The sequence below is a fragment of the Pavona decussata genome, unplaced genomic scaffold (genome assembly GCF_977016875.1).
Source record: "Pavona decussata unplaced genomic scaffold, jaPavDecu1.1 SCAFFOLD_202, whole genome shotgun sequence".
NCBI lineage: Eukaryota > Metazoa > Cnidaria > Anthozoa > Scleractinia > Agariciidae > Pavona > Pavona decussata.
In genome coordinates, this window is record NW_028145610.1 from 6,367 (window position 1) to 18,588 (window position 12,222).

The window sequence follows — 12,222 nt, forward strand, 5'->3', positions numbered from 1 at the left end:
AGCACATTTTGAGACTTTCTAGGCTGATGGAATATGCTAGTCCAGAACATGACTTTAATTAGGGCTCATCACAAGAAAGCAAGGTCAAAGAATACTACAGACCTGGTATAGAAGGTTTGTCTTTGAAATTGGACATGACACTAGCACTGACATTTGAACTGACATGAAACATGGCCTATGTGTTGACAAAACAAGTGCGACATTTCGCAATTATTAACGGCGCCAACGCATCTTAAATCTCACCCAAAACCCGGTCTTTTAGCGGTCCAGTCTAGCTTTCTACAACAGAATCGGCTTAATCGGAGCAAGACAGCGTTCTAAATTGATTTTCCGAATCTCTTCTATATTTACAAATCGAAACGAATCACGCCGAACGACATCTGGAAATTATTTATGACATTGAGTCCGGAAATCCGACCCCAAACCGCACCTCTCGACTAATCGATCACAAGCCTAACAACGCTACAGTTATAACGGCGAAAAATAATCGAATAGCTTTTCAAACTCACGCTTTTTGAAGAGAAAATCCTTGCCATTTCTTGTTCGTGTTTAGTGATATAACTTTAAGTCCCGGATGTTGGCAAAAAGATTGGAACGGGGAACACATATGGCGGTTTTCAACAAGAAAATAAACTAAGTCTTTGGCCAGGTCAAAAATTCCCGATAATTTCATCTTGCCCGACTAGAAATCATCCCTAAGAGCTACTTTTTAAAGCCAAAGACTGTCACCTCCTCAAGCAAAGCCCAAAATATGCCAGCCTTCGTCCAAGCCCGAGTAACTAAAGTTTACCCGTTTAGCTGAAAAACAGGACTACTGGTAGCAAGCATATTAGACGAGACATGAACTGCACTCGTAAGACTTATTCCCTCACTAGACTTAATGATGTCCTCAGGAAAACTTTGCTTCAGGAAGCCAAACAAAACCGGCTAGGGCTAACGAATTTCTTCTCAGCTAAGACCGCGCCGAATTCAAAGCGAGTTCGTTGTGCCGTGTATAAACGTTTGAGAGAGAATGGGGCTAGCTGGGCAAAACAATTAAATGACTCTACATCGGGTAGTTTCGGGGAGGGGGGGGGGGGGAGGGGGTAAGGAGAAGAATAGTATTTGTCTTTGAAAATGACTGCTGGTGACTCTTGTATTGTACATCCCTACATTTAATGGGAAATAAAAAAATAATAATAAAAAAAAAAAAAAAAACAAGTTATATGTTAGGAAAAGTTAACAAAAATCATAGATTTCTGAGGGTATGTTCTTTTAAATTCAGACAGATATTATTAGTATTTGGGCTCAAATTGTTCAGAACGGCTTGATATGCTTCTTTGTATCATTAATCACTTCAAGATAAACTGTAGTAACCAAATAAAGAGGAAATGGTGCCTCCACAAGTTATATTTTAGGCAAGAAATCATGTCAGTTTATGAGTGACACTAAGCAAGGGCTAACTAGTTCCTTGCATTCATCATATTTTGAAATAAGCTGTAAAGTTGAGGCTTTAAGCCCTTCTACTAACAGCAGTTACATTGTTAGACAAAACAACTGTGATTTACAAAAGCAGGACTAGTAAGAAAAGCTTATATTTTCATCATTCCACTTATATCATTTTAATATCTGTCTGGATTTTTAAGAACATGCCCTCAGAAATTAAGCACATTTTGAGACTTTCTAGGCTGATGGAATATGCTAGTCCAGAACATGACTTTAATTAGGGCTCATCACAAGAAAGCAAGGTCAAAGAATACTACAGACCTGGTATAGAAGGTTTGTCTTTGAAATTGGACATGACACTAGCACTGACATTTGAACTGACATGAAACATGGCCTATGTGTTGACAAAACAAGTGCGACATTTCGCAATTATTAACGGCGCCAACGCATCTTAAATCTCACCCAAAACCCGGTCTTTTAGCGGTCCAGTCTAGCTTTCTACAACAGAATCGGCTTAATCGGAGCAAGACAGCGTTCTAAATTGATTTTCCGAATCTCTTCTATATTTACAAATCGAAACGAATCACGCCGAACGACATCTGGAAATTATTTATGACATTGAGTCCGGAAATCCGACCCCAAACCGCACCTCTCGACTAATCGATCACAAGCCTAACAACGCTACAGTTATAACGGCGAAAAATAATCGAATAGCTTTTCAAACTCACGCTTTTTGAAGAGAAAATCCTTGCCATTTCTTGTTCGTGTTTAGTGATATAACTTTAAGTCCCGGATGTTGGCAAAAAGATTGGAACGGGGAACACATATGGCGGTTTTCAACAAGAAAATAAACTAAGTCTTTGGCCAGGTCAAAAATTCCCGATAATTTCATCTTGCCCGACTAGAAATCATCCCTAAGAGCTACTTTTTAAAGCCAAAGACTGTCACCTCCTCAAGCAAGGCCCAAAATATGCCAGCCTTCGTCCAAGCCCGAGTAACTAAAGTTTACCCGTTTAGCTGAAAAACAGGACTACTGGTAGCAAGCATATTAGACGAGACATGAACTGCACTCGTAAGACTTATTCCCTCACTAGACTTAATGATGTCCTCAGGAAAACTTTGCTTCAGGAAGCCAAACAAAACCGGCTAGGGCTAACGAATTTCTTCTCAGCTAAGACCGCGCCGAATTCAAAGCGAGTTCGTTGTGCCGTGTATAAACGTTTGAGAGAGAATGGGGCTAGCTGGGCAAAACAATTAAATGACTCTACATCGGGTAGTTTCGGGGAGGGGGGGGGGGGGGAGGGGGTAAGGAGAAGAATAGTATTTGTCTTTGAAAATGACTGCTGGTGACTCTTGTATTGTACATCCCTACATTTAATGGGAAATAAAAAAATAATAATAAAAAAAAAAAAAAAAACAAGTTATATGTTAGGAAAAGTTAACAAAAATCATAGATTTCTGAGGGTATGTTCTTTTAAATTCAGACAGATATATATATAATTTAATGCGAGAGATAGGTTATGCGGTCATTTATTCGCTACTCTGAGTTTCATGCTTCTTGTGAAGCAATCATCAGGCAACTTATATATATATATATATATATATATATAAATCTGAGCTGATTTTCAAAAAGGTGGCTACAGAAATTATGCACATTTTGAGACTTTCTAAGCTGAAGGAATATGCTAGTCATTAACAATAGTCCAGTTACAGTTCATCACAAGAGACTCAACACAGAGCTCAGTAAGCACATTAGACAGGTGAAAGACACCAAAACTGATTTTAGAATATCATGGAAGATATTAAAGCATGCTACTCCGTACAATCCCGCTTCCAACCGATGTAATTTGTGCCTATGGGAGAAGTATTTTATAATTTGCAGACCTGATTTGTCCACACTGAACAAACGAAATGAACTCGGTACTTCCTGTAGACACGCAAACAAATTCCTCCTCAAAAATTTCAAAGCTGGCACGTAATTTTTTTTTTATATATGTCCATTTTTTATGTCTGTTGTTTATCCGTAACAAAAACCATTGTAAACTTGAACTTGGAATTTCCGGTCATCTAAATATAAGTCAGTGTCACGCTTACTTCCATTGTCACCTTACCTTCACATGTTTCGCCACCAAATCCGCTCTTGCACTGACAGCTAAAGCCTCCTCCTGGTTTATTAGAGCAGGTTCCTTCATTCAAGCATGGACTTGAATCACATGATTTATTTTCTACAAGGTAATGTTTAAAGTACTAAAAGTCCAACCTTAAAAGAAGACAAATTTTGCATGAATAATCAAACCAACAAGAAAATAAGACATGTTCAAGCGCCACAATGTTATGATCTTCACAAGATTTAGTTAACAAAGGGTAATTCTTTGTGATAGCATATTTTCATCAGGTCTCATAAGTACTGTGGAGTACGTTGCCCGCTATCACATAGAAATACAGCAGCTGTTATTTTGTGATGTAAGATTGTATTACGTCATGTCATGCCGTATAATAGGTTTCTAATTCACCGTGAGGTTGTTTTTAGAAGTAGAAACTGTACCCATGATCTGGTAGAACGTCCTTTTTGGCCAAGTAATATGTATGAATGGAGAAATATATATTTTTCTTATTTTACTCTTCGCACCCCGATCCTGTGCTCGAAACCTCTGGCAAGATCGTGTATTTTGCAGAACATGCAGGTGTCAGTTTGTTCTGTAGAATACAGATAATTCAAAATCTCCTAATTGGCTAGTTATAAACGATGACCCTTCACGTTTATAATGTGATCAATTGCAATCATAAGCTTTAAGAGTGAATGTCAGTAAAAATCGAAGAAGATTAAAAACATGTGGGTGCGGTCAAAAAAATCGATTTCGCTAATACTTTTTCAGTTTGAAGGCCCAGGTAAGTAAGTAAAGGATATAAGGATAGCTTTTTAAAATATTCCATATGACGGCAGAAAACCATGAAAAACGTTCACCCTACCCGAAGCTCGGATTTCATCATGCGAGAACTCGAAATTTTACACATTTCAGCTTCTCACTAAACAGAAATTAACATTGCTGCAAACCTTTCGTCACTATAATTTAACACAATGATTCTTTCTCAGTCAAATTATAGCAATTGTTTTCATCTCTGCTCGTTTGTGAGCGAACTGAGCTCGGATAAAGTAGAGACACTTTTCTCTATTATGCAAAAGTCTAAAATAAAATCCAAATATAGCGAGAAAAAAAGCTGACCCGTAGTGACTCAAATCCCCTGACACTTGGATAAAAGACAGTTCAATCATCGATTTTTAGGTGTACAGTTTTAAATCTTTGGGATCTAGCAGAACTTTTGCGCGAACGTCGTTCAAAGTTTGACAAATTTAGTATACAATTCAGTGCCATTGACATCTACAACTATACAATAACAAGGCATAATAGAATAAATTAACTCCTCGGCCAAAGTTTGTATAAAAAGGCTTAAAACTATTTTCAACGCTTAAAACGTTTTAAAAAATATCTTGATGTTAAATATTGTCTACACGGGTACAACAAACCGACAAACACCAAAATTACCACAGGATAAGATTAAATCTCACTCGCCTCGTGATCTGCAGTATGGGGCGCTAAACCAGTCAATATTGCATATCATTTATATGGCCTGTTCCACTTTTTATGTGGGCAACTTCACTTTTTTATTTTTACAATAGCTGTCCAAATTGCATGCCAGTAAAACGCGGGGTCGGAGTCGGGGCCGGGGCCGGGGTCTCTTATTTTATTATTTAATTTTTTTGTGTGTGTCTTCTTATTTCTTTTCTTTTTCTTCATCACAAACGTCGATTTGCATCAGTAGTCCATCATTGTTATATCTCGATGCTCGCAAAAAAACCCACAAGTAAAGGAAATGAAATGCAGTGAAGCTCATTTGTCAGGAAAATCACTGCAAACGATTCGCGTCACATTTCAGTCAAGTCAGTCGAATATAGAAGCTGCACAAATTTTCTTTCCAGTTCAGCGCCGAGTTCGGTATTGTAGAAAGCGACAAGACAAAATAACTTTACCTGAAAGAAGGGGTCTTTTTTACTTTAATTTTTGGATGCGTGAATCTCAGTGAAGAGTGACAAGTCTACGCAACACCCTCGCGCGTTTTAGCCTTTTAAAATCTTGTTGATACGAGTGTGTTTTTTTCAGAGCTTTTTTGGTTTTTAAAGGCCTGTGCAACTCCCAAGTATTTGTAGCGGGTTTGGAAGATTTAATAGTGCCTAGGATTTAACCACCGTATGCTCAACATCACAGGTCATTTGTGGGTCAAATAAGGATTAAGCTTATAAAAAAGAGTAAAGTCTCTAAACTCGATGCAGTCCCGTATTCTAGCGGACATTGGTTCCGTAAATTGACTACCATTTATTCTTCCGAGAAACGAAATGATGCAAAACGTTCAAGGTACGAGTATATTTCCTTGAACTAACAAAAATTCGTGAACTAGAATGTGCATGAACTTACTATGAACACTCTGGCCACTTTCCATGATCGTATTCGTTTGTTACAGTCAATCCATGTCACGCGTGACAGTATTTCCGAGAATGAAATCATTATTTGAATTCCTCTTTGTAATGTCCGGTATTTGAATTGAATGTTGGACGTTTCTCTGGAAATCTTTCCGAAAAAGACGCATTAACTGAAAAAGGATTCAAAATACTTGCAAATAGGAAACAATTGTTATTCTTGAAATGCCTAATACTGTAATTTAAAAGAAAAATTTCATAGCTTTATACCGTCAATAGACTAGGAAAATTTCTTCATTCAAATTAAAAAAAAAACCGGTGTCGCGTGACGTGGATTGACTGTAAAACTCCCTTCCTTCCAACGTGTTGGTTGAACACGTGAAAAACGATTTAAAGCCGTTCCCATGATTTATTATTACTATTATTATTATTATTATTATTATTATTATTATTATTATTATTATTATTATTATTATTATTATTAACAATTAGATTATGAGCTCGAGATTTCTATTGCGTGATAGTTGATGAGGGCGAAGCCCGAATCAACTATCACGCATAGAAATCGAGAGCGAATAATCTAATTGTTTTAGTATAAATCTACTAGTCGTTCAAAACTAAACAAGTAAATTATCTATTTCCTCATCGCAGACACTTCGAAAACGCGAAGAAGCGAGCGCCTTTTTGTTGAAAATCGCTACACACTATCTATCACAGAATAGATAGCGAGTAGCGTAGCCAATCAGAGAACGGCATTCGTGATAGAACACTAGTAGATTTATACTAATAAGCAATAGCTACGAGCCAATCAGCGCGCGGGAATTTGGACGGGTTTCAGTAGCAATACGGGGCCGGGGCCGGGGCCGGGGCCGGGGCCGGGGTCGGGGTCGTGGTCTCTCTTTTTAATTTTATTTTTTAATAATAATAATAATAATAATAATAATAATAATAATAATAATAATAATAATAATAATAATAATGATACTAATAATAATAATAATAATAATAATAATAATAATAATACTAATAATAATTAGTATAAATCTACTAGTGTTCTATCACGAATGCCGTTCTCTGACTGGCTACGCTACTCGCTATCTATTCTGTGATAGATAGTGAGTAGCGGTTGTTTAACAAAATGGCGGCTGCTTCGTCGCGTTTTCGAAGTGTCTGCGATGACGAAATAGATAATTTACTTGTTTAGTTCTGACCAACTAGTGGATTTATACTAAAACAATTAGATTATTCGCTCTCGATTTCTATGCGTGATAGCTGATTCGGGCTGCGCCCACATCAGCTATCACGCGATAGAAATCTCGAGCTCATAATCTAATTGTTAAATAAGAGTACAGGCAATAAAAATGACGTCAGATGTAACGCGCGCGTTTTCTCAACGAAAAAAATAGCCAATTCCACTCGTACTTTTTCCATGCTATTGTAAAAAACAAATCAACGGCATTTTTCTATGGTCTATACTCTTATAGACCATAAAATGATGCCATAAAATGTCCAAAACTTGGCAGTAAAACCACTCGCCTGCGGCTCCACTTGAGTTTTGAACATTTTTTGACGTCATTTTATCGTCTTTAAGAGTATAGACCATAGAAAACTGCTGTCGATTTGTTAAATGGTCAACTTTGGAATTTTTTATATGCTCAACTCAACTTTTTATGCGGTCAACTTGACTTTAACATGCTCAACCATTTACTTTTTATATGCTCAACTTCAGTTTTTATATGGTCAACTTTTGATATTTTTTTATATGCTCGACTCGACTTCTTATATGCTCAACTAATGGATTGCGACCGGCGGCAGGCAGCACTCAAACAAAGATGGCTGCCAACAACGAAGACATTCAACGGATATCCTCCGCGGTGCCATTGCCATACAAGCACTGGAGGCCATTGAAAACCTACAGACTAATGACATCCGAAATTTGGCGGCATCAACGGCTACTAACAGTACATCTAGTAATTCTATCCCGCCTACAAACTCAGCGTCGATTGCAACCGAGCTTTGTCGAATATTTCCCACTTACAGCGAACGTGGCAGGAGTACAAACAACAGAAGACGGGTTTCCTCAAGTTCTCAAAATTTGGGTGACCGTTGAAGAACATAGTCCACAAAGACCTGGATAGGAGCTCTCGGATTTTTCCCTGAGTATGCCTGTGTCACTTACTGAATAATACATCATTCTCATTTATTCACCATGCTTAAAATATTCCATCACATTAATTCCAAAATTATTGTTATTCTAATTTTTTAGTAAGTGCTCGAAGCATGTACGAAGAATTCGGATTTTCTTTTTCCGAGTGTGTCTCTTTCACTGACTGCGAAATACATCTGATCCCAGACATACACTCATCAACGTTGAAATCCTGGCAGTATGCAGAACGTTTGTAACATAAACCTTTAGACAATATTTAGCATCAAAATATTTTTTAAACGTTTTAAGCGTTGAAAAGAGTTTTAAGCTTTTTTTTATACAAACTTTGGTTGAGGAATTAATTTATTCTATTTTGCTTTGTTATGTAGAGTTGTAGCTTTCAATGGCGCTGAATTATAATTTTTGTCCGGCGTTCGTCCAAAAGTTCTTTTAGATGCTAAATATTTAAAACCGTACACTTAAAAATGAGTGACTGAACTGTCTTTTGTCTTAGTATCAGAGGATTTGAGTCACTACCGGTCAGCTTTTTTTGTCGCTGAATTTGGATTATTTTAGATTTTTGTGTGATAAAGAAAAGCGTGTCTACATCATCCAAGTTCAGTTCGCTCACAAACGAGCAGAGATGGAAATAATTCCTATGCTTTGACTGAGAAAGAATCAATGTATTAAATTATGCTAAAGAAAGATTAACAACTATGTAAATGTCTGTTTAGGGAGAAGCTGAAAAGTGAAAAAAAAAAATTGGAGTTCTCGCGAAGTGAAATCCGAGCTTCCGGTAGGGTGACCGTTTTTCATGGTTTTCTGCCGTTATATGGAATATTTAAAAAAAAATAATCTTATATCCTTCACTTTCTTACCTAGGCCTTCAAACTGTCAAAGCATGAATGAAATCGATTTTTGACCGTGGCCACGATTTCTTTGATTTTTACTGACATCTAGTAATAAATCTGGTTTGCCTACTTTTAGCACTTATCGCAAATGCGATTTAGCCCAAGTTCAGAGAAAAAAACTTGCAAAAGTGGCTAGTAATCAGGTTCTTCTACATATCAATGAAAAGTTCTATCCATTATCCGTTACATAAGTGAGAGGTAAACGTTGAAACATTCGACTAACGCGGCCATATTTCCATCGAACATCATGGTCATCAAAGAATGTTAGAATGTTAATATTTTTCCACAAAGCAAGATTAAACATTTCTTATCATTTCCATTCTATAAAAACGCTGGAAAAGTATCATTAAAGCTGTCGAGAGCTATGGGTTTTTTTTATATATAGCGAGAGATTATCTAGAATCTGTTCGCATCCAACCATTACGCAATGGGAACAGCTTTTACAATGCTTCTTTTTCTAGCTAAAAAATCTTCCCAAATCATAAAACAACAGTAATCAAATTACCCTTACCTTCGCATGTTTCGCCACCAAATCCGATCTTGCACTGACAGCTATAGCCTCCTCCTGGTTCATTAGAGCAGGTTCCTTCATTCAAGCATGGACTTGAATCACATGATTTATTTTCTACAAGGTAATGTTTAAAGCACTTAAAGTCCAACCTTCAAAGAGGACAAATTCTGCATGAACAATCAAACCAACGGTAAAATAAGACATGTACAAATGCCGCAATGTCATCATCTTCACAGGATTTAGTTAACAAAGTGTAATTCTTTGTGACAGTATATTTTCATCAGGTTTCATAAATACTGTGGAGTACGTTGTCCGCTATCACATAGAAATACAGCTGCTGTGTATCCACAGCAGCCGTTATTTTGTGATGTAAGATTGTATTACGTCACGTCATGCCGTAAAATGGGTTTCTTATCCACCGTGATGTTGTTTTTAGAAGTAAACACTGTGCACATAATCTGGTACTATGGCCTTTTAGGCCGAGTAATCTGTACGAATGGAGAAATGTACAGCTTTTACAATGCCTATTTTTCTACCTGAAAAATGAGTAATTAAATTACTCTTACCTTCCGCACATGTTTCACCAACGAATCCGCTCTTGCACTGACAGCTGTAGTCTCCTCCTGGTTTAGAGCAGGTTCCTCCGTTCAAGCACGGACTTGAATAACATGGTACATTTTCTGCAAGGTATCGTTTAAAATACTACATTTCCAGCCTTCAAAGAGAACAAATTTTTCTTGAACAAAACAACCAGCAAGAAACTAAAACAAGTGCCGCACTATTATAATCCTCACAAGTAGGTTTCAATTAGCAAAACTAAATTCTTTCCGATAGCACATTTTCATCATTAATGTGTGCATTGTCCGCTATCAATTGGAATCAGAAATGGAACAGTGTTGACAGCACTCGCCTCCCGCCAATGTGGGCAGGATTCGATCCCAGGACTTGGCGTCGCATGTGGGTTGAGTTTATTGTTGTTTCTCGTCTTTCTTCCATGAGGTTTTATTTCAGTGTACCCCGGTTTTCCCCTCTCCTTAAAAACCAAAATTTCCAAATTAAAATTCGATCTGGGATCTTAGGGCCACGGATTTGTCAGTTGCAGCATACTGTGAAAGTGTCATGCGTATTAAACAGAAAGCAGCGTGGTCGATACGCCTTTGGAATCAGCATCAGTAGCTTTACAAGCCAGTGTTTCCTTTTCTATTGTAACCTTGTCTTGGCCAGGCCTTACTTCACGTTTTAGGACCAAGAGATGTATAACTACGACATTATTAGAGAAATGGCAATAAAACGTAAAGACTTTTGAGGTGCGCAGCGGGAAGTGATCATGTAAAATAACATTAGAATGGCGTCGTCATTTCCAAACAGCGGCCATTTTTAATCCGCCATCCAAATTTCTTTATTTCTCTAAAATTTCACGCATCAAAAGTCCCTTTGGGGTGCTTGAACACAGTTTGCGCGTGCTTCTCAAGTTCAATGCATGACACTATTTTATGGTTGTGGCGGGCAAATACGACGTCGATAACACGATCCCTCAACATTATATCAAATGGCTCAAAAGTTGATTTTTATAGTTAAAATAACTCAGCTTCTCGTTTTTGAACCCCTTTTTTCACCCAGCAAAGAAAGCGAGTTAACGAAGACCTAAGCCTTTTTGCATGCTTTTCATATTTACTGTTTCTGTCAAAATTATATGAAAGCAGCGACACTATGTCAATATTTTGTGACCTTTCTGGAGATAAAAAATGGAAAAAAAAATATATGAGTGCATTTTCTTAAAATAAAGGAAACCTATTATTTGAGTACCGTTAACAGCTCGCCGCGTTGCAACAGCAACGGTACCTAGCTCAACAACGAGTATCCAAATACATCCCTTCCTATCGTGATCTTGCATCATGCTAATTTCGGGCACACAGAAGTACGTAGTTTACAAATAACGTTTACTAACACCTGTATACTAGAAAACTGTGTCCGGCCACCTTAATTGACTAAACATTAACAAAGAGAAAAACAAAAACATGATCAAATAGTAGTTAAAACACTCAAATGATTTAACACCCTGAAAGTAAACGTTAGAAAGTCGATTTTTGACGAATGAGACAAAATTTTAAAAACAACCCGCGTTTCTAAGTATGATGAAATGGTAAATTCAATGGACACTCTTCTGCCACAGCAGACTATTTCGACATAAATTGCTGAAAAAATCGCAAGGTTTGGTGGCGAATGCTCAGATATTTAAAAATCCGAAACAATGGTCATGTTTGTCGGTATTATGTATTGTTACATTACTAACTTTAGGTTACGTTTAGTTAGGCCCGGTTTAGACGCCGAACTTTTCATGAGCTGAACCTTATACCTTGAATTAAGTACATGAAAAGTTCGGCGTCTGAATCAGTTGAGAACGGCTGTTTCAATTTGGAACGGCTCAGCCGTTCTTCCCGCATGGCTCAGCCGGAAATTTCGGCTTTGGAACGGCTTTGATTCAGACGTCGAACTTTTCATGAGCCGAACCTAATGCATAAATTATTATAACGTATTTCAAATAAAAGAATAAAAAGTAATAAAAAAAAACTCTGACATTTCGATTAGTTTTGCTTCAATTAAATTAAGTTCGGCTAATTAAGTTCGGCGTCTGAATCAAAAGGCGGAATTTTCGTGATTTGGGCCGACCTTAATTTGAATTAAGTTCAGCTCATGAAAAGTTCGGCGTCTGAACTGGGCCTTAGATTGTCTGTACAGGAAAACGTAAAACCCA